Source organism: Macaca fascicularis, chromosome 4, assembly GCF_037993035.2.
Source record: "Macaca fascicularis isolate 582-1 chromosome 4, T2T-MFA8v1.1".
NCBI lineage: Eukaryota > Metazoa > Chordata > Mammalia > Primates > Cercopithecidae > Macaca > Macaca fascicularis.
In genome coordinates, this window is record NC_088378.1 from 165,845,709 (window position 1) to 165,873,348 (window position 27,640).

At 43.9% G+C, this 27,640-nt stretch overlaps 1 protein-coding gene and 1 long non-coding RNA gene across 9 annotated transcripts in view; one reads left to right on the top strand and one right to left on the bottom strand.

Annotated features, from left to right (window-relative positions):
* Nucleotides 1-27,640, bottom strand: part of RREB1 (ras responsive element binding protein 1) — a 147,329-nt gene that overhangs the window by 91,452 nt on the left and 28,237 nt on the right. The gene's annotated exons all lie outside the window — the stretch shown is intronic.
* LOC141410173 (uncharacterized) lies at nt 20,592-22,863 on the top strand. The gene is made up of 2 exons (XR_012434257.1): nt 20,592-20,964; nt 21,669-22,863. It is a non-coding gene; the product is annotated as an uncharacterized lncRNA (long non-coding RNA).

A 27,640-nucleotide genomic window follows, 5' to 3' on the forward strand; every position in this document is an offset into this window, starting at 1 on the left:
CTGACCATCATAAACTGCTGATTGGAGGGGAGCAGAGTGGGGAGGGCTGCTTAAAAAGACTACACAAAACTCCATCAAGTTTAAAACTTAAGAGAACAGACCGGGTGCGGTGGCTCACGCCTGTAATCCCATCACTTTGGGCGGCTGAGGCGGGTGGATCACGAGGTCAGGAGATCGAGACCATCCTGGTTAACACAGGTAAAACCCTGTCTCTACTAAAAATACAAAAAATTAGCCCAGCGTGTTGGCAGGTGCCTGTAGTCCCAACTACTAGGGAAGCTGAGGCAGGAGAATGACGTGAACCCAGGAGGTGGAGCTTGCAGTGAGCTGAGACTGTGCCACTGCCCTCCAGCCTGGGCGACAGAGCAGGACTCCGTCTCAAAAAAAAAAAAAAAAAAAAAAAAAAACCTTAAAGAGAACAATAATATCCACCCGTGACTCTTTTTTTTTTTTTTTTCTTTTGAGACGGAGTCTCACTCTGTCGCCCAGGCTGGGGTGCAGTGGCCGGATCTCAGCTCACTGCAAGCTCCGCCTCCCGGGTTTACACCATTCTCCTGCCTCAGCCTCCCGAGTAGCTGGGACTACAGGCGCCCACCGCCTCGCCCGGCTAGTTTTTTGTATTTTTTGGTATAGACGGGGTTCCACCGTATTAGCCAGGATGGTCTCGATCTCCTGACCTCGTGATCCGCCCGTCTCGGCCTCCCAAAGTGCTGGGATTACAGGCTTGAGCCACCGCGCCCGGCCCCCTGTGACTCTTTCAAAGTGGCTAATATAACTAAGGAATTGAACTTGAAGTGTACCTCTTTCTCTTTCGTGTCAAGTTTAACCATCCTAAGAACATCTGCAGTCTTTAATTTGTTTGCCTCCTGGGGTTTTTAAACCCTAAAGCAGAAATAAAGGTAATCTGGGATGGTTTTACCTGTAGGCATGGAAGGGGAGTTAGTGGATCTCAGAAGTAACTTACTTTGCCTAGTGCTGAGGAGAGTTTCATTTCATAGAGGGAAATAATCCATGAAACCCACAATAGAGGGACATGTCCTACACAAGCTGATCTATCCCAGATGAGTCATCCCCACCCTGCCCCATCTACCCTAAACCTGCTTGATACTGGTCCCACCTCAAACATAAAGGTCAATGTGAGCTGGACACTGTGCCTCACACCTGTAATCCCAGCACTTTGCAAGGCTGAGGCGAGAGGATTGTTTGGCCCAGGAGTTCGAGATCAGCCTGGGCAACATGGTGAAACCCTTTCTAGACAAAGAATACAAAAAGTTATCCAGGTGTGGGCTGGGTGTGGTGGCTTGCGCCTGTAATCCCAGCACTTTGGGAGGCCGAAGCAGGCGGATCAGAAGGTCAGCAGATCGAGACCATCCTGGCCAACATAGTGAAACTCCATCTTTACTAAAATACAAAAATTAGCTGGGCATGGTGGCGTGTGCCTGTAATCCCAGCTACTCAGGAGGCTGAGGCAGGAGAATAGCTTGAAGCAGGGAGTCAGAGGTTGCAGTGAGCCAAGATTGCACCACAGCACTCCAGCTTGGGGACAGAGTGAGACTCCATCTCAAAAAAAAAAAAAAAAAAAAAAAAAAAGAAAAGAAAAGAAAAAAAAGTTATCCAGGTGTGGTGTTGTGTGCCTGTAATCCCAGCTACTCAGGAAGCTGAACCAGGATTGTTTGAGCTCAGGAGGTCAAGGCTGCAGTGAGCGGTAATAGTGCCACTGTATTCCAGCCTGGGTGACAAAGTGAGACCCTGTCTCAAAAAAAAGTCAACGTGTGAAAACATGGGAAAATGCTTATAAAGTTAGGTAAAGTTTAAAAAGCAAGCTGGCACATTTAAGATTCTACGCTATATTTATGGAAAAGTCTAGAAAAGGCAATCTGAAACGATGTATGTATCATGAGAATACAGTGCTTTTTCAAGTACAATTTGATGTCACTATTTTTAAAAAAAAAAAAAAAAACAACATAATTTTTGAAAATATACCAGAGGCCAGGCGCGGTGGCTCAAGCCTGTAATCCCAGCACTTTGGGAGGCCGAGGCGGGTGGATCACGAGGTCAGGAGATCGAGACTATCCTGGCTAACTAAGACGAGAAACCCCGTCTCTACTAAAAATACAAAAAACTAGCCGGGCGTGGTGGTGGGCGCCTGTAGTCTCAGCTACTTGGGAGGCTGAGGCGGGAGAATGGCGTGAACCCGGGAGGCGGAGCTTGCAGTGAGCCGAGATCACGCCACTGCACTCCAGCCTGGGAGACACAGCGAGACTCCGTCTCAAAAAAAAAAAAGAAAAAGAAAATATACCAGAAAGATCCAACTATTCGTGAGGCCAGGAGTTTGAGACCAGCTTGGGCAATACAGCAAGACCCCTGTGTCTAAAACATTTTTTAAATTTGCTGGCCTTGGTAGTGAGCTATAATTGTACCACTGTACTCAAGTAGCCTGGGTGGCAGAGGGAAACTCTGTCTCATAAAAAAAAAAAAAAAAAAAAAAGCAAGAAAGAAAATGATCAAATTTCAGTCCTTCTTAAGATATGGAATTGCTCCCTGTCCTTGCTCCTCCAATTTATGTATCTTTAGTCTGTAGCTCAGTGCCTGGCACACAGTAGGCATTGTTTCTCTCAATCTATAAATAGGTACTGAAAGCCTACTATGCGCCAGCTGAGCTGAACAGGTGACATGCTTAGGTTGATAAGCCTTGTTCTGTAGACAAGTGCAAGAGTCATACCCTTGAAACCACAAGTAAAATGTCGATAGTTTTCCACTTTAGGAAAATAGTCCATCAATTTGATCAGCCTTTCAAAAGAATCTATGATTTCCAGGAAAGGTCGGAACTACAGCAGTGGTCTGAGCCTCAGCAGATTTAATCCTACCTTTGGAGAGTTAAGGAGATTGGCAGGCTTTTTCCTTACTTACTATTGTCATCAGTTTCAGGCAGGCCACCAACAATAAGTAAAAACACTGGCAACGCCAAATCCTCTAACTTCCCTTTTCTTGTAAGGATGAGATGAGATAAACCATCTCATCAGTGTTTTGATATTTCACTCAAAACATTATTGACACAAGGCAATAACCCAATGAACATTCGTTAAACCAGTTCTTAAAACAATCCACCCAATGCCTGTAATAAACAGTTACAATTGTAAAACAGAACTCATCCTCTGGAAAGGAAGGAGAGCGGAGACTTCCTTGTGAGCCCCGTCTACTGGGCTGCCTTTGTGTGTGTTTTTTCCCCTCTTCCCAGTTATTCCAGGAATGATGATGTTGGGATTCGAGTTAGTTTCTGAATGGTGACTATTAGGTTAAAACTTTTCTCAGTGTGACTGTGAACACATTTAGGCCGTCAAAGATCCTGGGGAGGTTTTCTGTGAAGAAGTCCTCCTGTGGGTGGAAATATGGTCCACAAACTATCAGTTCCTAGGAACCTCAAAGGGATCAAAGAATAGAGGGTGGTCTTATGGAGAATGTTTGTTTTGCAATTAATAACAGGTACAGGGGCCTTAGTAAGCCTTTTAAATTTAAGCCAACAATCATTAAATTTGAGTCCCTCGATGCACTGAACAATTCTGCTTACTTAAATTGCAATGCATAAATCGGCTATAAAAGGAGGGATTATATCAACTATAAAATTCAAAAGTCCCAACCAGGGGAGTGGGTAAAGTGACTGTGATTAAAAGCTGTTTGGAGGGTAGGGGTGGGCTGGCTCAGTCCTTGTTTTATCCTGTGTCCTTTGAAGATGAAAACTAATCAATTTTTTCCTGGCCTTTAAGCTATCAAGGTTAAAAAAAAAAAAAAGAGTCTGAAAAAAATAAACAAATGGGACCCACAATCTACCTTCAAACGATTTGGGGGTGAAATACTCTAGGCCCTCAAATATTTCCTGATGATAAAAATGTATGTCAGTTACTTCAATTACTAACTCCTGATCCACTACTAGTTTGGGGTGGGGGGCTCCATAAGCTTACCAGTTGGTGAGAGGTAAAAGAAAGCTTGGGAAGGTAAGAGAATTAAGAGCTGTCTATACAATTCTAATTTTAGGTCTAGAAAAAGCAAAAATTAGTGGACTGGGGTAGTGTAAGAGGAAGGGTATGGAGGTGGAGGCTGGAAGGAGCTGATACCCAGGAAGTACATAAGAAGCCCAGGAGCCAGGTCCAGCTGAAGGGCAGGGCCATCATTACAGAGGGTGTGTGTGGAGTGGGCAAATTACAGGAGCTGGGAGAGTTGGGGTTGGGTCTGGGGCAACAGGGGGTATAGGCTGAGAAAGGTGATGTAAGAGTTTTAAGAAAACCTGTTTGAACACGGTATGGGACTGCAGGGGAGGGAGACCTGCCTAGAAACGGGAACAAAGGGAATAGGGAGGGAAAGTTAAACCTGAACAACTTTCAAAGGGGAGGCAGGTGGGGTAGACAATGCAAAGGGCAGAAAGGAAGACAGTCGCTCTGGCCACCGGCAAGGTGTCCTGGGGCACTCAATGGTGCTTGGGCACAAGTTTTAGATTGTTAGGGGGGTTAGGCTACATTCTTTTGTAGAGATTCTTGAATGTGAAGAAATGGAAAGGGATCCAGAAGGTCTTGGTCCTGTGGGATTCATACACTGAAGAACGCACATGGGACGAATCCCTCCACAGAGAAGCCAGGCATGAGCCAGCTGATGATATTCAGGGATAAGAGGGGTCGGACACCCCTGGTAGGGCACAGGCACAGCAACAGGGGCTGGCAAGGATGAGGTCCCCAGGAGGCAGGAATCCAGATAAATGTGAAGGCATTAGCGGTGAGTGGTAGAGCCCTCTTCTGGAGTCAGGAGGAATGAAAGAGCAAAGAGGAACAGTGGAGAGGGAGCACAAGAAAACTCGTATGTTGGAATTTTTTTTTTTTTTTTTTTTTTTAAGAGACAGGGTCTTGCTCTGTCACTCAGGTTGGAGTATGGCTCAGTGCAGCCCTGACTTTCCAGGATCAAGCAACCCTCCAACCTCAGCTTCTCAAACACTGAGACCACAGGTGCGCACCACCACACCCTGCTAACTTTATTTTGTTTTGGAGACACAGAGTCTTACTATGTTGCCCAGGCTGGTCTTGAACTCCTGGGCTCGAGCGATCCACCCGCTTCAGCCTCTCAAAGTACTCAGATTACAGGCATGAACCACTGCGCCTGGCCCATGATCACGCAGTGTACATGTGCACACAGTAGGCACTCAATTTTTTTTTTTGAGATGGAGTCTTACTCTGTTGCCCAGGCTGGAGTGCAGCAGCACGATCTCGGGTCACTACAACCTCCGCCTCCCGGGTTCAAGCAATTCTTGTGCCTCAGCCTCCTAAGTGGCTGGGACTACAGACACGCCCCATCACACCTGGCTAAGTTTTTGTATCTTTGGTAGAGACAGGGTTTCACCATGTTGCCTAGGCTGGTCTCCAACTTCCTGAACTCAAGCCATCTGCCTGCCTCTGCCTCCCAAAGTGCTGGGATTTCAGACGTGAGCCACTGCGCCCAGCCAAATATTTTACTAATTAATTAGTCATCTCAAAAAAATGGGCAGTCAGGTTCTGTGCTATGAGTAAGAAGAAGAGAAAAGAAGAGCTGTCAGATTAAGGAGCAAAGGACCCCTGGGAGCTGGGGCAAGGCAGCCCCGTGGCAGTCAGACAGACAAAGGCCTCCCCAACAGCCAGGGAAGATGAAGCTGAACAGAGGGGCAGCGCTTGGTTAGCTTTGGTATTTAAGACCATGTGATCTCAAGGTGCTCTTGAACAAGAATGGGTACACAGGAGCAGCCAAGTGGCACTCTGGAACCCTCTCCTCCTACTCAGGGTACATACAGCATCCTGTATGTACACTGGATGGCTGGCTAAGGAGAAGGAAGGAAAACTGACTGTCTTATTTCAAAGGGCTACAACTTATATTCCAGCTGTGACAGGCAAGCCTGTTACATTTCTTCCAACGGATGCCCAATTCACACACATAGCTGCTCTCCTCAAGAATAAACAAGTGGATTCTATATACAAATACCAAGGGCACCAGGTCTCCAAAAAGAGAAAAAATGTTTTACATATGCCCAACCCAAAATGGCTTTCACATTTCTTTTCAGGCTGAATTTTGCAGCTTCAACCCAGATGTGGCTCGGTGCAGAAGGTGGCTGGAGAGCCACAAGGGACTGGCTGGTGCTCCCTCCTAAGAGGCAAAACGCCCCCCAAGGGCACAGTGTTCCCTGGCCTTCCACGCAGGTTAAGTTGGTCTGAGCAAATCTGTGATTCAATTAGTGTGAGTTCAGTTGCTCTTTTTTAGGTCAGTTCTTTCTTTTGTTTAGATTTGACTCGAGATTTACTTCAATTATCTACACCTCTGCTGAAGTACCTAAGCAAATTAAACCATTTAAAGTGAAGTTTAAAGGAAGTGGATGGAGCTTTAAAACAACTTATGCAAATAATTTCCTCCTTCTCCCACCTCTGTTCCCTTCAATTACTAAACTCCAAGACAAGCAACTGCTTCTCAAAGGAAAAGTCTAGACTCTTAAGTGTGAATGCGAAAAAACCCCATGGTTAAGCCCTGGCTTGCAGAAAACTAAAAATTTCAGCAAATCTGGAATGAAATGTTACTTTCTGAGTTATACAAAGCTTAGCAGCTGTTCCCAGCAAACACGAAACCCGAAAGGGGTGATGCTATCTTTATCTTCTACCTAGAGTTAAAGCCGGTACTGTCCAGGGCAGAGCTGCCAAGGAGCCGTCTCAGTTCTAGTCTGCTGAACACAAAAGACAAAGAAGCCAAGGGAACACATGGGCCAGCAAAGGACACCTAAACAACAACAAATAATAGACCCACCTGGAAGAAAGAAAATGCAGTTAATAATTAAAAATTTTAAAAGGATGCAAGGAAACAAGCAGTTCTTAATGTCACTTGGAAAATCCTTTTCAATCAGTTCAAAATTCAAAAGATTAAATCACATCTAACTCTATCTGGATTTCCCAAGTGCAAGGGGAGGAAACTATTTTATCAGGTTTCTTCGAAGGGAAAACACATTTTCTCTATTAAAACTTAAGTCCTGGCTGGGTGCTGTGGCTCACGCCTGTAATCCCAGCACTTTGGGAGGCCGAGGGAGGCAAATCACCCGAGGTCAGGAGTTCGAGACTAGCCAGGCCAACAGGGTAAAACGCTGTCTCTACCAAAAATACGAAAATTAGCTGGAGTTCGAGACTAGCCAAGCCAACAGGGTAAAATGCTGTCTCTACCAAAAATACGAAAATTAGCTGGCCGTGGTGGCACATGCCTGTAATCCTAGCCACTCGGGAGGCTGAGTAAGGCAGGAGAATCGCTTAAACCTGGGAGGCGAAGGTTGCAGCGAGCCGAGATCACGCCACTGCACTCCAGTTTGGGCAACAGAGCAAGGCTCTGCTTCAAACAAACAAAATAAAACAAAACAAAACTGAAGTTCAGCTCATAAAGACTTCATAGAAACCTTCTTCAGACCACCTGATGGAATCAGACCTCAGCTCAGATGAGCATCTCAGGGCAGGCAGATGGATGATGGAAAAAGACCAAAGAAGAATCAAAAGGGAGAGTGATGAGAACAGGGCCTTTCTTCTCATAAGCCTGAAAATTACACATAGGTTAACTGAAGAAAATATTCTTCTAGTGCAACTGAACTATCTCCCTCTGAGAAACCACTTCCCACTAGGCCCCTTCGTTCCGCCCCTAACAACCCCGTTCTATTTATTGTTCAGTTTTAAATGACTGGGCAGCTGCTGCCTAGCCAGGCCCCTCTAGTATTGGCCAACACTGTCACCAGCCCCCCACACACGTAAACCACCAACGAATGAAGCTCGTGGTAAGGGGGCTCAACTTGGAATGTGAACTGTCACCAGCACACCACACTTCCTGCAAACTCTGACAGACTGTCTCCATGCAAGAAAAAATGAAAAGACTACCTTAAGGCCCGGTGCGTTACCATCCAAAGATGAACAAGTGGAACTGCACAGCAGTTAAGGAGTAGGCTCTGGAGCCACATCGCAAAACCTGCCTCTACTACTTGCCAGCAGCAGTAAGTGGCCTGACCCTTAGACAGTTAGGGAACCTCTCAGTTCTGCAATTTCCTCATCTGTAAGGTGGAGACAATAATAATACTGAATTCATATGACTGTTGTGAGAAATAGCTTAGTCAAATCTATAAAGTGCTAAAACCTATCTGGGACACATACCACCGTCCCTCAGTGCTTTTTATTATCATATACATGCTCACACCTGAGCACACATACTATACGTTCACATTAGCAAGTGTCTATTAGTCCTTCACATCCCCAGTCGTGAGTTCAACAGGTGCTACAAACATTGTACTCCCACTGGGCAGTCATTTTCAAACTTTAGTATGCACCTGGAGAGCTTACTATAACAGATTTCTGGGCCCCACCTCCACATTTTTGATTCAGCAGGGCTGGAGTGGGGCCTACAAATTTGTGTTTCTAACAAGTTCCCAGGTGATGCTAATGCTGCTTGTCTGGGGACCACACTTTGAGAACCAAAGTGTCATTATGTTCTAGGCTTCAGACCTAAGCTTCATCTAGTTTATGTGCATAGAGAACCTTATGGAGATGAAATGGAAAAGGAGAATAAAGCAAAGATGCTCACTGCTCAAAGAATATCCACGTATTCTTCTGTATTTCCTGGCAGCCCTGTACCTTTGGGGTCAGGCAGGTCATATGACTAGTCCTGGCCAATGAGCTGTGAGCACAAGTGCCAGCCATCACTTCCAGGCTGCAGCCTTTCACAGTCGGTATGTAACCCACTAGCTCCTTCCTTGTGGTGGCAACCTGGAAGCATGTGTAATGAGAGTAGCTGTAAGACAAGAGCAGCCTGGATCCCTGGGTTACCACTTGCAAGGGAGCTATACTAGAGAGCTGCCAGCTCTGCAGAGGATTCTACACAAACAAGCAACGGCATTTTGTGGGTTGAGCCACTGGGATTTCAGGGTTTGTTTGATACTTCAACATAGCTTCACTTAGTCTGACTTCACTATAAAGAGGATGCACACATCATCCGTCTTAAGCCCAACCTATCAAACAGATCTGAGATATTTTATAAAATCAGCCAGAATTTCTACCCTACTCTCATTCACTTCTATTCATCAAAACAGATGAATTGTTTTTAACCTATTTTGGGTCTGCTTCTCACTAACTAAAAAAATTATTTACTGCAACATGATTATGCACTAGTTGCTAATAATTTAGAAAGCTCAGTCTGCTAAAATGTATTAAAAATGTGAAAAGTAAATACACTGGAGGATTTGTGTGTGTGTGTGTGTGTGTGTATGTTTGTGTGTGTGTATACCACTACTGGAATCCCTTGGCTTTAATTCAGTAGGGAGGAGCAAGAGTCAAGGGTTTCAATTTTATTTATATAATCATGTGTGGACTGATTACCTGTTTTGCCAAAATAGGAGAAAGTGATCTCTTTAAGAGCATCAGAATTTAGCCACAAAACTGTATTTTTTAAAAAAAAAATAGTTCTACTAACCTAAGAACATTTTGCAATTTAACGTGTAGGTAATGAGCTGTCAACAGTATACAACTTACCAGACAGTGGAATTAAATGTTAAAAAAGATTTTCCTCTCACAAAGATTAATATCTCCCTCTCTCTCTCTCTCACACACACACATACACACACACACCCCCACCCCAAAACACATTACAATCCAGAACACCTCAATTAACAACTTAAGACTACAAAATTCATGAAATACACAAAATTAAAAGAATTGGGGAGACAGAACTAAGAAGTATGTAAGAGAATCGCATAGGACCTTTCAGGTCCACAGAGCAAAGCAGCATTTCTTCCGAGGGCTATCTTTTAGGGGGACTGACAACCAATCTCAAAGGTGGTGGAATTTCCTGCTAGAATTCTCCCCAGCACTTTCTACAGAGAGCAGTGGAACAACTCCTTTGTGTAGACACACGTTTTAAAACCTCACTTGCTAAGGAGCTCAGTGACTTCTGCTTCCCACTTAGCACTGGCAAAGCTAAGCACTGAGATGAAGGGACCCTGCTGCTCCTGGCCTTCTCAAGTTCATAGGCCCCTCGAGTGCCCCATTCTCTGGGTGTGTCACATTCCATCTCTTTAGGTACTTCCATGTGGCCAAAAAGGAAAGGAAAAAAAAGGTAAACACTCATGTGATGCATTTGGTCACATTTATAGCTCAGCTGTAAAATCAAAGTTGAGAATAATAAAAAGGCCCCAATATGCTAAAAGCTGAATTTCTTTCATATTTTTCATAGCTATTCAGCAACTGTTGGGTTTTTTGGTGAGGGGATTATTTTCTCCTTTTTTGGGTTTCAGGAGACATGAAAAAAAGTCAATCAACAATAATGAAAACCTGAAGATCTAACATTAGTGAAAGTCTATTTTTCAAAATCACATAATATCGCACTTATAAGAAATTAGGGAGACCAAGAAAGTCATCATGTACACCCTGAAACAGGATTATTTCTTTACTTTTCATAAGGAGCTAACGCTGGGGGAGATTCCCTTAGGATACTGGAAACAAGAGGAATAATGTGCAATTAGATACCAAGTGGACTTATACACATAGCTAAAAAGCTCAGCATCACTTATTACTATCACTTTCCCATAAAGCCCCAGAACTCCCTATTATTTAGCAAAGTGATGTTCTAACACTCATAATGCATCCTCAAATCAATGTCCTTGTGTATGTACCTACGAGGGAAATATAATAAGAATATCCAACGTTTTGAAAACCAAAGCCATCTGAAAGTGATTTCACGTAGTTTCTGTGATTTCACTTGCTTGGTTTATTTCTCCCATAGTCCTGTTCATCACAAAAGACACTCAAACTATAAGTAAATTCCTGGGAGCTTATACATGGTATGCTTTATACAGCCAAAATGTCCAAAGAGATTTGTGGTTTCAGATTTTTACACATTGTCCCCGTGTCAGTAATTGATTTGTGAGAACTTAACAAGATGATCTCTGCCCCCAGCCTCAACCTGCAAGGCCACCTTCTCCCCAGCCCTGCAGGGAACTGCAGTCTGTGCTCCCCAGCGGGGCTGCTGCCCATTGGCCTCACTAATGTTACCTCCCCTTTAAGCTCTACCAACTTGCACCTAAATCTCAGCCCATTCAAGTGTCATGTGCCTGCAGTGTGCAACATCTATGCAGATGTTAAGGCCATGACCAAAACCAGTTCTTAGCTAAATGACTCCCAAGCCAGCACACCCCAACCACTTTGAAGTCCCTCCTCTGTGTGGACTCCACAGCACAGAGTTGCCAGGGCTGCTGCTCCTGGGGGCTGGTTTGCAGATCATATGACTGCTGAAATCCCTCAGATACAAGCAGGCATTGTCCACTTTTCCTTGAAATCTTGAAATCCTGGATAAGACTGGCAATCAAGTAACATTTCAATCCTCCAACAACCTTAAATCAATTGATCAAATTCTTCTCTTTGGGTCTCAGCTCCCCCCTTATAAATAATACAATGTCTAGTAAAAGCAATTTTAGTCAGTGTTTAAAGCAGACTGATTGCATTTACATTAAATAAAAGATAGGATTATGTAAAGGGGGCAAAGCTTTTAAAACAATGAACCACCCCAACAAATTTCTGCAATATCTTTAAAGGGCTCTGGAAGCATCAGAGTATTAACTGAAAGCAGCTCCCTTCCTTCCCTCTCCATGTTCAGCCTCCAGCCGCACAGATGAGTTCTCTGCGCCTATGACTGATTCATGGAGGCTGATCTCCGGGCGGCCAGCAGCTATTCAAATCCACGCCTGGATGCTTCCTTCCCTGCACCTCCTGGCTCCACCAACCCAACCTCTCAACATTTGTCCTTGAGGCGCCGCCTACCCAGTGGACGTTACAAGCACATCATCTCAAATGGAGTCACCATCGCAACAGGCTGCAGGTCACTTCTGCAGGTTTTCACAAGGCACCGAAGACAAGCTCTTCCACCCTCGGCCACATCTCTCCTGCAAGCCCACTCTGTGCTGTCCCCACCCCCAAAGAGTCAGCACGCAGACCTGCCACTTGCTTCTTGGGAAGTCCTGGTTTTTCTTACTTTTCCATCTGCCCTGAGCATCTAACAGTCAGACAACGAATTCCTATTTCTGGTATGCAATTCAAGAAACAGAAATTAGTTGCATTTCCCTTGCCTGACAGTGTGACCGATGTCTATACTACAAGAGAATACTTTCCACCTTCAGCAGAGCAATCAGGAGGTATAGTTGCCATGGATTTGCACAAGACCAAATTTCAAAGCTAATTAAAATTTCAAAGAGAACAATTTATCTTATGGAGAAAAAACCCAAAACATACGAAAATGCTATTTGCATCAGAAACAGAAAAATGTATACCAACCTATAAATGTTAACTATGCATTACAACAAACCTAAGTGCACAGAAGACTTAAAGAAATTCAGTACTACTAAAAGCTGATAGGACAGCGTTTCAAATGTATCTATCTGTGAGTCTGATTATTAAAACCTGGGTCCAGCAATGCTCCATACTTACGTATATAATATCAAACCACTTGGGAACCATTAGCAGGTATTAGCAACTCTGGGGAGTCTTCAACCCTGGGATTTCCATGAAAATGTCCATTAATACGTAACAAGGCCAAGGAGGAGTCTGGTATAGGACCATGGAGTGCTGAAGTGTTCTCTACCTATAAAATGGAACTACTGAGAAGAATAAAATTAGCAAATAACCTTAAAAAAAAAAAAAAAAAAAAAACCAGGCCACGCGCAGTGGCCCATGCCTGTAATCCCAGCACCTTGGGAGGCAGAGGCAGGGTGGATCACCTGAGGTAGGAGTTCGGGACCAGCCTGGCCAACATGGTGAAACCCTGTCTCTACTAAAAATACAAAAATTAGACAGGTTTGGTGGTGCACACCTGTAATCCCAGCTACATGGGAGGCTGAGGCAGGAGAATCACTTGAACCTGGGAGGCGCCAGGTTGCAGTAAGCCGAGATTGTGCCACTGGACTCCAGCCTGGGTGACAAGAGTGAAACTCCATCTCAACAAAAAACAAGAAACAAACAAACCAAAACCAAAACCTAATAATTTCTGCTGAGTAAATACCTTTTATTTTTCAAGTTAGGATTATTCCTCTTGGCCAAAAAGCCACGTGGTCACTATTCCAGGTGACTTGTTCAATTCTGGGCACAGACATGAATTGTGGAAGAACATTAAGTAAAATGAAGACAAACTCATAAAAATAGAAAAAGTCACCTCTCAAGTCCATTTCAACTCTAAAATTCTACGGTTTTTACAGTACGTCTTAGTTGAGGGCACTCCTTCCTTCCAATTCACCATTTGATGGTTTAAATTTAACTTAAGACTTCCTTTAAGTTCAGGATTCCTTTTCTACAGAAACTATGTTTTCCAGGATGTCCATGACTTTTCTGGTACCTAAGGATCTTCGGTATCATTTGCTTTTAAAAAATCCATGACATTGTATATATTCTTTTGGTGATAAATATGCACAATTCACATTAGGAATACAAATGGCCAGGTGCAGTGGCTCACAACTGTAATTACAGCACTTTGGGAGGCCGAGGCGGGCAAATCACCTGAGGTCAGGAGTTTGAGACCAGCCTGACCAATATGGTGAAACCCTGACTCTATTAAAAATATAAAAATTGGCCACGCGCGGTGGCTCACGCCTGTAATCCCAGCACTTTGGGAGGCTGAGGCAGGTGGATCACGAGGTCAGGAGATCGAGATCATCCTGGCTAACACGGTGAAACACTGTCTTTACTAAAAATACAAAAAATTAGCCGGGCATGGTGGCAGGTGCCTGTAGTGTCAGCTACTCGGGAGGCTGAGACAGGAGAATGGCGTGAACCCGGGAGGCAGAGCTTGCAGTGAACGGAGATCGCACTGCTGCACGCCAGCCTGGGGAACAGAGCAAAACTCTGTCTCAAAAAAACAACAAACAAACAAAATACAAAAATTAGCTGGGTGTGGTAGCACATGCCTGTAGTCCCAGTTACTCGGGAGGCTGAGACAGGAGAATTGTTTGAACCTGGGAGGCAGAGGTTGCAGTGAGCAGAGATCATGCCATTGCACTCCATCCTGGGCAACAGAGTAAGACTCTGTCTCAAGAAATAAAGGGAATACAGACAACCTGGTATGGTATTTGGACATCATCTGAATCTGTTAATGAGTAACTTTTTTCTACAAATCTGGGCAAAATAAATAATATTTCAGTATATGTCAGACTATACCGAAAGGTTTGTTCTAACACGTCATGTTAACTCATGAAGCAGCTGCACATCACTGAGGGGGAAGGAAAGTATTCAGAAACCAATTTTCCATAGAAAACTCCTGGGTGTAAATCATTCTAAAGTATCTTTCAAACTTCCCTGTCTCCTAAAGCATAGCATGGTGAATCAATGTATGATTAATTCAACCTTTTGTGAGGGTGACTCAGGATCATCACGATGAACAACTTATACGAGGCTGCCTCTGGAAACTAGTGACATACCCCCCCGCTACTTTACTTTTGCCGCTATACCACATGGCTCTGTTGGCCATGCTTGTTTTTCTCAATTGAAAATTTTACTGAGATAATTGTGGATACACAGGCAGTTGTAAGAAATAACACAGAGGGCTCCTCTGTCCAGTCTGTGAAATTCCCCCAATGGGAATCCACCATGCCGTCTGAATTCTTGTCTCATCCCCTGACATCTTTTCTGCTTGCTGTCAATGTGTCTCCTTCTGATGGCTTTTTCCATCCCTCACATTGGCCTCAGAAGTGTTGACTGGAAAATGTGAGACAAGGTGGTCAGGGCTGTATCTACAGTAAGAATAAATAGTGCTAAAGTGCAGGCCTAAAGGATCAATGGGAATCAAGGTAGGAGTGTTAGTACCAGGGCTTCTTCGTAACACCTTTGTGGTTTTGAAAACTTTATTTTACATACCTCTCCCCGGACGTATACCCTGCTGGCTCTCACTCACATGCACATCGGCTGAATATTCTGGAATGAAGAATGCCAACTAAGTGACCTCTATATAAGCAACATACTACTTTTGAGTCAGCTAGCTAATCAATTGCTATATCCACAATGGTAATAACTGCCACTCCAGCAGTGTCCAGTGTCTTACTGTGAATACTATCCACCAAGCCATTAATAGTTTCGAATGAATATACATAGCTTAAAAAACAAACTGTGTTTGGGTTTTTTTCCTGAACTCACTGATGTTTCTAAGTTTTAACTTATCAATCACTGGTACTAGGGAACAATTCAATTACCTAAGTTGAAGGAATGAAGTTATAAGAAAGATACAATGAAGAGCATTATGAATGTGCTTTAGAGACTTCAGTAAATAAGAAAACTGTCACTTTGTTCTTCTACTGCATTAGGAACTTCTCAAACAAAGAAGCTTGATGGAGGCAGACAGAGAGGGGCTTATCAGCTTAGGACACGGCAAGGATGGTACAATTAACTGTCACACAGTCAGATATAATTCACTCTGATGAGGCCAGTGAAAGAAAACAAGGCAAAGAAAGGGCTCATCTTGTCCCTTTACATAATATCCAAATATCCCAGCACAGAAATCATCTTTTCCTCAAAGGTTATCTACACACGTGGCCTGAGAAGAAAGGCTTACAGTAAGCCTTTGGGGAGTGGGGGAGAAGGAAGTAAAAGAAAACAGGAGGAGGAAAAAGGAAGACCTCTTATCTGAACCACAAATGCCTCATGCCGCGCACTCCAAGCTGAAATGCAGTATCGTAGGTATTCTAAGGGGAAAAGAAAAACTGCATTTCTTTCCTATTACTGATTCCTCTCTGCTTCACAGACCCAGCTCAGCCAAGTGGAAAACGGCTGCCATGAGTTCTGCAGAAGCTGCCTGTTTTGCCCCGGCAGTCTGAAGGTGAAGCAGACTTCAGAGGTGGACAGCTCACAGAAAATCCAGAGAGGACACAGAAAAGCACACCAGGGCACCTTCTCCACGAGCCACCCACAGTCCATGTTACAGGCTAGAGTTCACCCTCTCAAAGTTAGAAGGTGCTCCAAAAACAGCTGGAGACTGGAGACCATAAACTACAAAATCCATGTGATGTTAAGATACTAAGAAAAACACGGTTTCATTCTAAAACAGATATACACAGAGAATTCTTTCTTCTGTCATGACAATACACTTCCTTAGCTTTCACATTGCTAGACAAACTAGAATCAGAAACATCTTCCCAACAGTGTGAAGATGGAAGGAAAAAGAGCTCCTTTTCCTCTCCCTCCCCCACTTCCCCCCCAAAAAAAAGAAAGAAGAAAGCCACGACACACCAGAAATAGCCTACGTGAGTCTGCTTCTAACAGCCAAAGGATGTGTGCACTATGAGCGGCTCCCTTGCAATGTGTGTTATAGTGAGCTCAAGCATGACTATATATGGTATGTTTACGGAGTGAATGGACACAAACATGAAGCAGAACTTATATCAGACCCCAAATGGCTTTTAAAGAGCTCGGTTCCTCCACATTTATGGCCACAAGACGTCCCCTTAAGTCAGAGCTAACTGTGGATACTTCCAGCGGCAATGTCTCCTGACTTACTGGCACCGAGCTGCAGTGACTCCACCTCACCGCCCTCCCTGGCTGTCTGCGTGTGCACACACTTCCTTCTCCATCCCCACGTCGCCTCCTCCCCTCCGTCTCCTGCCTTCCCCTTCTCAGGCCATCTATCCCACAGCCCCACAGAGACATAAATGCACATTCAAGAATGCTGTTGCTGAATGGGGCCTATGTTACATGACAGAGGGCATGGCAAGCGGGCCACAGACTGCTCTAGAAACAGATGGCAAGGCTGAGGCCCACAGCCGCTGCCTGCTTCTCACACAGGCTCCACAAAGTGTTTTATTCACATCAATGCTCTGCCTAGAAGGAAAGCCAGATACTGAAGTGTGTGTGTGTGTGTGTGTGTTGGTGGGGTGAGTGTAGTCTGAAGATGTATTAAAGTCCTGGGGTTGGCGGTGGTGGGGGTGGCGCGCAGAGCAGGAAGGAGAGGGATACAGAGAGGTGGCGTAGGGAGAGAGAGAGAGAGAGAGAGAGAGAGAGAGGGAGAGAGAGAGAGAGAGAGAGAGCGCGCTTCATCACTGGCTTTAACAGTCTTGCCCAACCTGTTCTGCGGTATGTTCTGTTAACTCCTTTCTGGCAAATAGATGCAAACAGCAACCCCTTTCTTCCCTCTTCTTTTCCCCACAGGCATAGGGGCAGTTACAGGCAGAGAAAAGTCCCAAAGAAAAAGACGGGGCTCATTACTGACTGAAATAAACCCATAATTTTGTTCATCTAGTGTGACACCTCCACTATCAGCTACTGGGGCTGACATTTCACTGGAAACTACCAACTTCACAGGCTCTCTCCATCTCCCAACTCTCCTCCTGACCCTGTAAAATAGGTAAATCGAGGTTAGGTCCTCTAAAATAGATACATCGAGATTAGGCTGAGCTAGGTCCAGTTTTCACGCACTTGAACAAAGCATTAGGTAAGAAGGAGGCATCAAGTTCTTTTCTTCTTTTTTGGTTGACATTAGGCATTTATAGGGTTAATAAGGGCAGCCTGAAGACCAGAAATTTACCTGCTTAGCAACAGAAGCATCAGCTAAGCTGTACTGGTTGTTTTGATACAGGAAAAGCAGTTTCTACCTGGTGAAAATTCCTGGTGATGTTTCAGTTGCCATTTTAAGCAACACACATTACTAATCACAGGTAGAAACTAGCAAGAAACTATGGGAAAAGGAGAAAAGTCCAAGGAGACTTTGCTCAATTGAAGGGACCACACATGTAAACCTGCTCTGAAAATTAGAACAGATCAGAGCTGAGAAAACGGCTCTTGGAAGCACTACCACACAAGCAAGCTCGTTTTCCCTCTACCTCGTTGTTTATGGCTGCTTACTCTTCACATGGACCTTCAGGAGTCTTCAGGTAGTGGAAAGAGTGCGTGTCTTTTTTAATCATAAAAAGACAGATCTTCCCCTCTACACAGTGAGATGAAAAAGAAAGCATGACTCTCACAAAAGATTACACTTCCCCCCTTAACTATGTTCGTATGTCACAATTTTATCAAAAATGCAGATGTAACCCAGGGCCTTCATAACCTCTCTGAAGGACAACAAATAAACATATCTACTTCAAAATCCAACTATAGAAAGCTTCTTCATTTTCAACAAGTTACTGTTTCATTTTTGGAAGCTCCAGGATACCAAGCACACAGAGTTGGTTGCTATAAGATGTTTACTGCTGCCTTAACAGAAATTTATCTCCTTGGCCGAAGCAAGGCCTAAAAGCAGTTACAACTGACAATTTGAACCAATTGTTGAATATGTAAAGCACAGCAGAAAAAGATTAAAATATACTTTATTAACTAAAATACAAATAAATAGAATTTGTTAAAAAAAAAAAAAAAGGAATAATGTCAATGTATAAGGAGACATTGAGACAACCAGAGAACACAACACCTACATAATTACACAGGGTCAAAGAATGTCTATGTGAGAAAAACAAAACAGAAGTGAAAATCCTAACATTAATGCTATCACCTTTGGATAAGACCCTGTTTCAAGAGCAGAAGAATAAGAAATTAAGCAATTACTTATAAATACTCTTTAATACCACATTGTAAAGTTTGGTTTTCACAGTTTCCCTTAAATTCTTTTTTAAAAATTGAGTTTTATATTATAACATAGTTGACAAACTAAAATTGTATACATATGGTGTACAGGTTAGGTTTTGATATATGTATATATTGTGAAATGGTTAAATCAAGCTAACATATCTATAACCTCATATACTTACTTTTTGTTATGAAAACATTTAAGATCTATCTTAAGTTCCAAACTGAAGACATTATTTGTGTGTAAAGCTCAAAAAGAAAAAACATAATGACTTAGAAAATAATGAAACTTTCTAACTTCAACCCAATTTAAAGGAAAATTTGCAAGTCACATGTTTGAGAATTTTTTAAAAAGTGTGCAAAATCAAGCCACAAAAACAATTCCCCCTTTAATGAAGTAAAATACTTGCACTTATTCAGGATCCCTAGACCAACAGTTTGAGCAAATTAAAACCTTATTTCTGAAACTTACATTTGAAAAAATGTAAGTTGGGTCAAAGAAATTCTAGTGTGGACAAAATGGTGGTATTTAAAGCAAAAATTTGGCCTATGCAAAAAAAGAAAAAAAAAAAAAGAAAAAGAAAAAAAGGCTGCAGTGATGCACACTGGTCGCCGGCAGAGTGGGCTGCGGAGGCCAGTTGTATCTAACAGTTGTGCTCAAAACAACAAATGGTGCATTCATAAACTGCAAAAGCAGAGGCTGTTCAGAGGCTGTAAAGTCTGCACCCGAATGATGAGCGGCCGACTTTGCTGTTGTTCCACAGTAAGGGAGTGAAAAAAAAAAGGACTGAATTCAGTTAGAAGCACAGGCTGTCACTTCAGCTGTGGCAAAACGGTCTAGATAAAGAGGCCCCAAGCACCATTTACTCTCTTCTAACAGGAGCTGGGCCTAATGATAATTGAGTCAACACCTCTACATAAGATAATACTTACTGCATGAGCCAGTGTCAGGGGAAAGCCCATCTAGAAACCAGAATGTGCACCTCCCCACACCCTTCTTGGTTTAAGAAAATATTCAGCACCACAAAACCCATAGTCTCAGACCAAGGGAGTGAACGACTATAGCCTGATTACCTGTGACACTGCCTCTCCATACCCTTAACAAAAGAAACATCTGGTACCAGCTACTAGCATCCCTGAAAACTGTCAGAGCTCCAACTTTTTAAAAAATTAATGAGCCACATTTACACCTGCCGGTGCTGAAGGTCTATCAGGGCTAACACAGGAACCACAATGCCTCACTTAATAGAAAACACTGAGGTTTGCAGCAGGCAAGCAAGCATCAGATGGGAGAATTTCCTTATGCATCATTTCCTAACCCTTTTAGCTGTATTTTCCCCAAAAATCCCAGTGGCTCAAATGTATTCATTTGTCTCAAGACAAGTTTCCAACACAAATATAAAAGTGACCTGTTTCTAAAGCAGTTTTGAAAGCTTTATTAGGGCTTTGTATTTGCATCGCCTGGGAAGCTTCCAATGGCCATGCCCCAGTCAATGGTTCATGCTCCACTAGAACCTCCTGGAGTGGGGTCCCCGCATGTGCAGAAGAGAAAAGTTATCCCCCCATGAAGAATGAAGAATCACAGTTAGGAGAAAAGCAACCACCAAAGGTGGTGAAGCAAAAGTGAGGTAAGTCTCAAAGTGGAGAGAGGTGGTGCCACGTCAAGTCACTGAACTCGTTCTAGGGTCCTAGAGTGCCTGGTGCTGGGGTCCTCCCTGCCCGGCCTTGGGGCCGAAGTCAGTGCCCTGGCTTGGTAAGCTGGCCCACGTGGTTCTGCCCATCACATGGCTGCAGAGGAGCCAGCTCATGAAACGGGCCTGCTGGGGGTCAAGCCTGACCCCACGAACTGTCTTAGACTAAGACAGGGCACACTCAGCAAGGCACCTGGCAGCAGGCAACCTTTAGCCACCCGGAACAACCTGATGGTTACCAAACAGTGACCTACTGCCCTCACTGGTGATGTACTTCCAGTACAGAACATCGAGAAACTGCGTCCTGGAGGGAGACTTGACACTGAGGGCAGGCGGGAGAGATAAGGGCGTCCAGCTTTGCGGGGGACAGGCACCGGGTGGTGCCAAGGGCAGCGCAGCTGGGAAAGGCACGGGAGCCGGCTCTCGGAGGACGGTGTAAAAGTGGAAGCCACAGGAACTGACTGGGTTTTGTGTGGTCCTCCACCTCCATTCTCAGAAAATAGCCTTTTTTTTTTTTTTTTTTTTTTAAAGACGGAGTTTCACTCTTGTTGCCCAGGCTGGAGTGCAGTGGCGCGATCTTGGCTCACCACAACCTCCATCTCCCGGGTTCGAGCGATTCTCCTGCCTCAGCCTCCTGAGGAGCTGGGATCACAGGCGCGCGCCACTACGCCCAGGTAATTTTTGTATTTTTTTAGTAGAGATAGGATTTCACCATGTTGGCCAGGCTGGTCTCGAACTCCTGACCTCAGATAATCCGCCAGCCTCGGTCTCCCAAAGTCCTAGAATTACGGGCGTGAGCCTATGGGCGAGGGCCACCGTGCCCGGCCCTGAAAAACGGCTCCTTTTAGAAAGGAGAGGCAATTATCCAGCCCTCTGCGGAAAGAGCCAGAAAGGCCCTGCCTCCTGGCCCGGCCACGCGGCTGCCCGTTCTCCTGGGCTCTGTCCTACACACGCGGCGGCTGCCCGTTCTCCTGGGCTCTGTCCTACACACGCCCCGCTCCTTCCACGTCCACTGTGCCGCAGCAGTGTCTGCACCCCTCCTCCTCGTCAAAAAAGGCTTTAAGGAGCATTTTCTAGATACGCGGTTTTTCTTTTAAACAAAAGTTTTTGGAGCTACCCATCATGAAATACCCTGCTACATGTTTTTATTCTGAAATAGCCATCAGGGAAGCCAAATGTTTCAATGGGAACTTATTTGGGGAAAAAAATTACATAATGCGAGTAGGCATGCTCATGTCTATGCAAATCTTGTGAAAATTTAAAAGTGGTCACAGGCTAAATGCCCTCTGGCCAAAAAAGGAGGGTGGGAGGGGCACGGATTCGCTCCAAGCACACTCATCTAATCTTTCCCTGACAGGAATTTATTATTATTTTTAAGGAGCTGAGTTGCTAAAGGCATCTGAAGAGCTCTGGTTGTTCATTAGGTTGTGTTCCCAGCGGCCGTGCCCTTCGCAGCTGAGGAAAGAGCGGCAAGGTCCGCTGGAAGACGCGGCTCTCCTCACAGGGGAACGACAGCGCGAACGAACACCGAGCCCCGCCCCGCCCGGCCCCCGCCAGCCAATCGGCGCCCGCCGCCCTGACTGATGGCCTCGCTACCCGCTCACCGGACACCCACCGCGGGAGCCCTGGGGGCGGCCCGAGGGGGCCCCCGCGGCAGTGGAGCCCTGACGCAGGCCAGCCCGGGCAGTCGGCTGCCCGCTCGCCGCCTGCCGCACTCGCCTGCCGCACTCGGACGAGGAGGGCACAGACAGACCCTCGAGGCCCCGGGAGGGCAGCCGGGCGCCTTCGGCTGTGCGAACACAACTCTACTCAGACCGTGTTCCCGAGGCACAATGGCTGCCCGCCTCTGAGGGAAGGCACCCGCTGTCTTCCCCTCGCCCCTCCCCAGAAACAGAACAGGGTGAAAAGACCGTCCGGGGCGGGGCACGGGTCACCCACGCTGGCGCTCGAGGGCCGGCGCGCGCCAGCCACCACACGAAGCCTGGCGCGTGCAAGCCCACCTGCGAGCAGGACCAAGTCCACTTTCAAGTTTAGGGACACCACCCTAAGGAACAACTCTTGTTCTAGCTCCGCAACTTTCCACTTCAGCCTTAGTCAAGGGGCAGAGCCCGAATCCGCTGTCCAGCTAAGGAGTAAAAGGAGGGCCCAGCGGCCTCAATACCTATTGGATCCGAGGAGCAGGAGGAAAATAATTTTTGTCAGCAATTTCTTACATGTTCATGTCCTTTTCTCTAAAAATAAGCACAAATCACATTCTTGTTTTCGAAAATGATAGGCAAAAGATGGGGAACATTACATGATATCCAAAACATGTTTATTCTATATCTGTGTTTCAGATTTCATCTTAGCACTTGGTTTACGAGTTACTGTGCTAACTCCAGAAACGAAATAGATTATCAGAAGGCAATCCTGAAAAATATTTGAGAAAGGGAAAAAAGGATATCCCTATAAAATTCAAGAGTCTTCAGAATCACCGTGATAAGTGTTACATGATGTCTTTGATGGGGCCTCGAGAATCTTTCATCCTGGAAGGCAGCCCTGAATAAAACTTTGTTTAATTGAAAGAAAAAAAACCACATGTTTTAAAGTCACTTGTCTTGCCACTCACAGCATCAGAACAAATGTTTTAGCTTCAGTACATACAAAAGCTGGCAAAGAAGCCATGTGGCAGGCCCACGTAAAGAGACTTAAAGTGTGAAGCCTGATGTTCTTTCCCCTAAATTCTCAATAATTAAAAAAAATTCAACATCCATGTGACCTTGGACTCTCTCATTTTCATCTGTCTCTTGCAGTACACTCTCTTTGCTAACCATTCAGCACACTGCAAGCTCTGATAAAAGTAGTTAATGTTTACTGAAACCTGCGCATGAACTGTACTAAACCTGATAGGAATGAAAAAGGCAAAGTTCTGTTAACAGCATCTATGTACAATAAAAAAGGTGGGTGGGGGAATGGACCAAGAAGGAATTTTTTTCTAGTCTGAATCTAAAAGTTCTGATAAAATATAAATTTCCAAAGTCTAATGAATTGAGTCAATATATACTACCAATTAGAAGATACTTTTAATCTATTTTATCTTTTTGGAAAATTCTGAACACAAATATGCCTAAATGGTTTTACAGATTGTTTTTACAGAACTTAAATCTGTTTATATTTCATGTTCTCTCATACTTTTTTTGAAGGCTCAACTACCTGATCAATAACCATTTCAGTTATATTGTCAAATATTTATTCGTCTGAATAGCTACTACACATAGGTTATAGCTGAAGAACTATTTCATGCAAAAATATATTTAACATTTCAACAGTTATCATCTAAAATATTTTTTCTCCCCTTAACTCCAAATGTAAACAGTTAACTTCAGTCAAATCAGATCTTTAAATTTTAACATTTCTTACCATTACATTCACTCAAAGTATATTGAGTTAAATATCAGAACCTACTGATATTTTTAACTTACTGATACTGTCTTTTCCTCCCATTTCTACACTATCCCTTTTTCTCCAATTACCTCAGTTAAAATAAAATTTCAACTTACAAACATATACATACACACACTGTACCCAGAACAGGATGCTCTCAGGTGTTTAAAGCCAACTTTCTCTCTCCCCCATCCCCCCTCCCACCTTTGCTTAAAGGGCAGCAATAGAACCAGTCACCTTGGAAACAAACATCACTCAGTGTTTGCAGAACAAACAATGGTACCTTTTCAGCCAGTACCAGGCAGGCAGGGCAAGGGGCAGCCAAGCAATTCTGGGCCTTACAGGAGTGTTAACATATTGTATTCATTCAGTGCACGAAAAAGTAGTTCAGTACTAAAAGTGAAATGCTCTCAAATGTGTGAACCTTTGGCTAGAAACATACACAAAAGTGAGTAAGGTTTAAAGTCAAATAAGGCTACCCACTAATTAGAAAAAAAATCTTTTCATTATTTTTGTAATTGTTTTACATAACTCATAAGGTAAACTATACTCTTGTTAAAGAGGATTACCTTCTCCAGCAACTAGGAACAAGTTGCTTTTAAAAACAAAACAAACAAAAAGTGTCATCTAATTGCTCCCATGAAACAATCATATTCATGTCACTTTTGTCCCAATATGCTAGCTTATAGTGATTTTTAAATGTGTATACTGCTGGGTGCGCCTTAACCCATTTGTGAATTTCTGGTATTAATAAAGAAATATGAGTGTGAGCTAGAAACTGTCAATTTTTAGAGCACTTTTTAAAACAGGGCCAAACAGATACAGAAATCTATAAGAGCCTTGGATAACAACCACCACTTTGACCTTGGATAACAACAATTACTAAACTTTCATTTTCTGAAGACTTACAAAACCTATCATCTGGGGTAGCTCAAGTTTTAGGGGAGATTCTTTTGTAACTGTTTTTAAAAAGCTCAACTGGATAGTTAATTTAAAAAATATTCAAGTGTCCTTCAGATCCTTCAGAATGAACTTTAAAATGTTCAACGTAAGTAACAGTTTCCTCCCTATTCTGGGTGTGTGCCGAAGTTTTCCTTCCCACCAATTAAGAGAGAAGGCTGGGCCTAACTGAATTATTTGGACAGGAGTTTGATGTCAGTTAAATACCACAGTAACTGGCATTTTCTATCACCTCCAGACTAAAGGACAAATGCCTAATTAACATGGACCAACATGCAGCTTAAACTGGAAAAGTGCCTGTCCTTTTTCTTTCTTTTCTTTTTTTCTGAAAGATTTAGGTCTTTAACATCCTTGAGTTAAAGTGCACAAAGGGTGTCTAATGCCATCTGACTGAGGTGTAAAAGTCTAATTAACTAATGCTTTTTGCAGCGATAGTAAATCAGTTAACATTATTAATCTTCCTGACTGGGCATAAGTGAGTGAGGAGGGCTATTGAAAAGGAGCTAAACAGTTAGACTGGGTACCCTTGAAAAAGAAAAGGAACTCTGAAAGTGATGACTGATGATACTGAAAATAACTGAGAAATACTTAAAATCCAACCGCTCGCCGGGCCTAGCACCAGGCAAGAGACTCTGAAAGCTGAGGCTGCAACTCCAGGGCAGGGAGAGGAAGAGGAGGAGCTAGGCAGCGGTGAAATGACTCTCATCTCCCATCCTTCCCTCCCAGCATCACCGAGAGAGACACGACTCTCACGTGCTGGAGGCTTCCCTGCCTTAAATTAATGCGGTACCTTTCCAACTAATGTTTTTGGTAGACCAAACAAAACTTTGGAGTAGTCTGAGGGAATGACTCCAACAGTGGAGCCAGTTAGGCTAGTTTCAATTCATCAACAACTATCTTAGCGTTTGGCTTCTTAGTTTTATCTGCCTATGTGTTTGGCATCCAAAAATGCACATGCATATCATACTCATGTTAGCAAACCATACTTTATCAAAGGCACTTCCTGCATGCAAACATCTGAAGAGAAAAGGCCAACAGCCAAACAATTTCTGCACCAGGGCTTGGTCTGTGTCCTGAGACAATTGCAGTATGCAGTCATGCCCTCCACCCTCTTTTCTGGATTCCAACCCTCTATTCCCTGTACCCCAGTCCACAAGGTAGCTCCTTCCCTGGGGGCCCAGGGGGAAGGGGGAGGCATCAGGTCTACCAGGTACTCTCTTGGTCCCTTGCCTGCTCCTGCCTCCTCCACGCAGGCCTTCCCAGGAAAGCCAAGGGACAGGACTGCCCAACTCCTGACAGCAGCTGGATGTGATGAGTTAGCTCTGGGCTTTGTGGAGGGAACTCCCAGTGCTGAGCTACTCCCGCCGCCAGATCCTGGGTGATGACCCTAAACCCAGCAAGCTTCCTCCATCTTCTTGAAGAACATCTCAAAGGAGCAGAGTTGGAAAGGGAAGTGAAAGAGGGAGGCCAGGTGCCACGGTGGCTTCATCTTTTCCCCTCCTCAATATTTCTATCAAGTTTCTGTTTCACTGCCACCTCACATAAGGGGGATATGAACGTACGCATACTTTTTAATGAAATTCTGAGGCAAACACAACACGTTTGGTTAACAATGGGCTTTCACAAGCCACCTGATAATAAAGAACTCTTGAAAACATCAGGCTTCAGAACCCAGTTCATCCTGAATAAAGATATTTATACTTTATTATTTTAAATGTCTTTAGAAACTGTTGTTACTTTGCACACCATTATACCTAAAAATCATCTCTTCTCCTGTTCAAAAATGTAGGTTCAAGAGAAAACTTTTCATCTGTACTCCTCCTAAGTTTATTATATATTCATGACCTCCTCCTCAAATAATGTCTCAGGCTGAGCGTAGTGGCTCATGCCTGTAATCCCAACACTTTGGGAAGCTGAGGCTAGAGGATTGCTGGAGCCCAGGAGTTGGAGACCAGCCTGGGCAACATAGCAAGACCTTATCTCTATTTAAAAATAAATAAATAAATAACATCTCTTACAAAGAGCTTAGTTGTTTACTATTATCTCCATATTGCCTAGTCATGGGGATCTCAAGCTACTGAAGGGGGGAGAAATCCTAGCCAATTAAACAATTATCCAAAACAAACTAAAATCCTTAAGATATAATTTATAACTCATTTCTACTTTTTAAAATACTGGCATTACTGACATCTATAAACAAAGGCAAGAGAGAAGGTGCAGATGAAGTCCCTTTTCAAATCAAACTTCTACTCAAATCAAAATTGTAAAATTATTTTGGAATTCTTAAAATAAAATTTGGTGGTGTTTTTCCCCCAGAAACCTGTGTGAGGTCAGTTCCATCAAAAGTCATCATCACCCCGATCACTCCTCAGACATGGAATCTCATTCAGTTGAGACCAACAGTTGGAGAAGGTACTGGTCCCATTGTACAGACGGTCATAGCCCTTTAACTGAGGTCAGCTGACTCGCTTAGTCTATGATACCTCTCTCACCAGGTCCACCACATGATGGTAATTCTCCCTGCCTGTGCAGTAAAAATCCAGTTTTAGTATTAGCAGAAAATCCAAACAATGTGATCTTCCCAAACCCCATTCTTTCCTGGGCTCAGTTGATCCATACTTACTGTCTATCTGTTTTGCTAAGAAACTGCTGAAGTTTCCCTAGAGCAACTTGAAAGGGCTATAAAAGCTTGAAATAAAGATCATGTTAAATGTTTTCGAAAATATACAGATGGCACATAAAACTTAAACTGAATGCCTGCTCCCAACCCCAACTCCCAGACAAAGGTAGAATACTGGGATGCTTTTCCTGTAGGTAATGCAAGCACATCAGAAATGAGGCAGTTGCCTCCCTTGCCTGCACCTTGGAGAGTTAAGTGGTGCAAGAATGCTGTTGTCATCATAAGAATAGCAATAAAAGAGGCATCACTGTGGAATAACCACAACTAAGCCACTAGACCCCATTTGA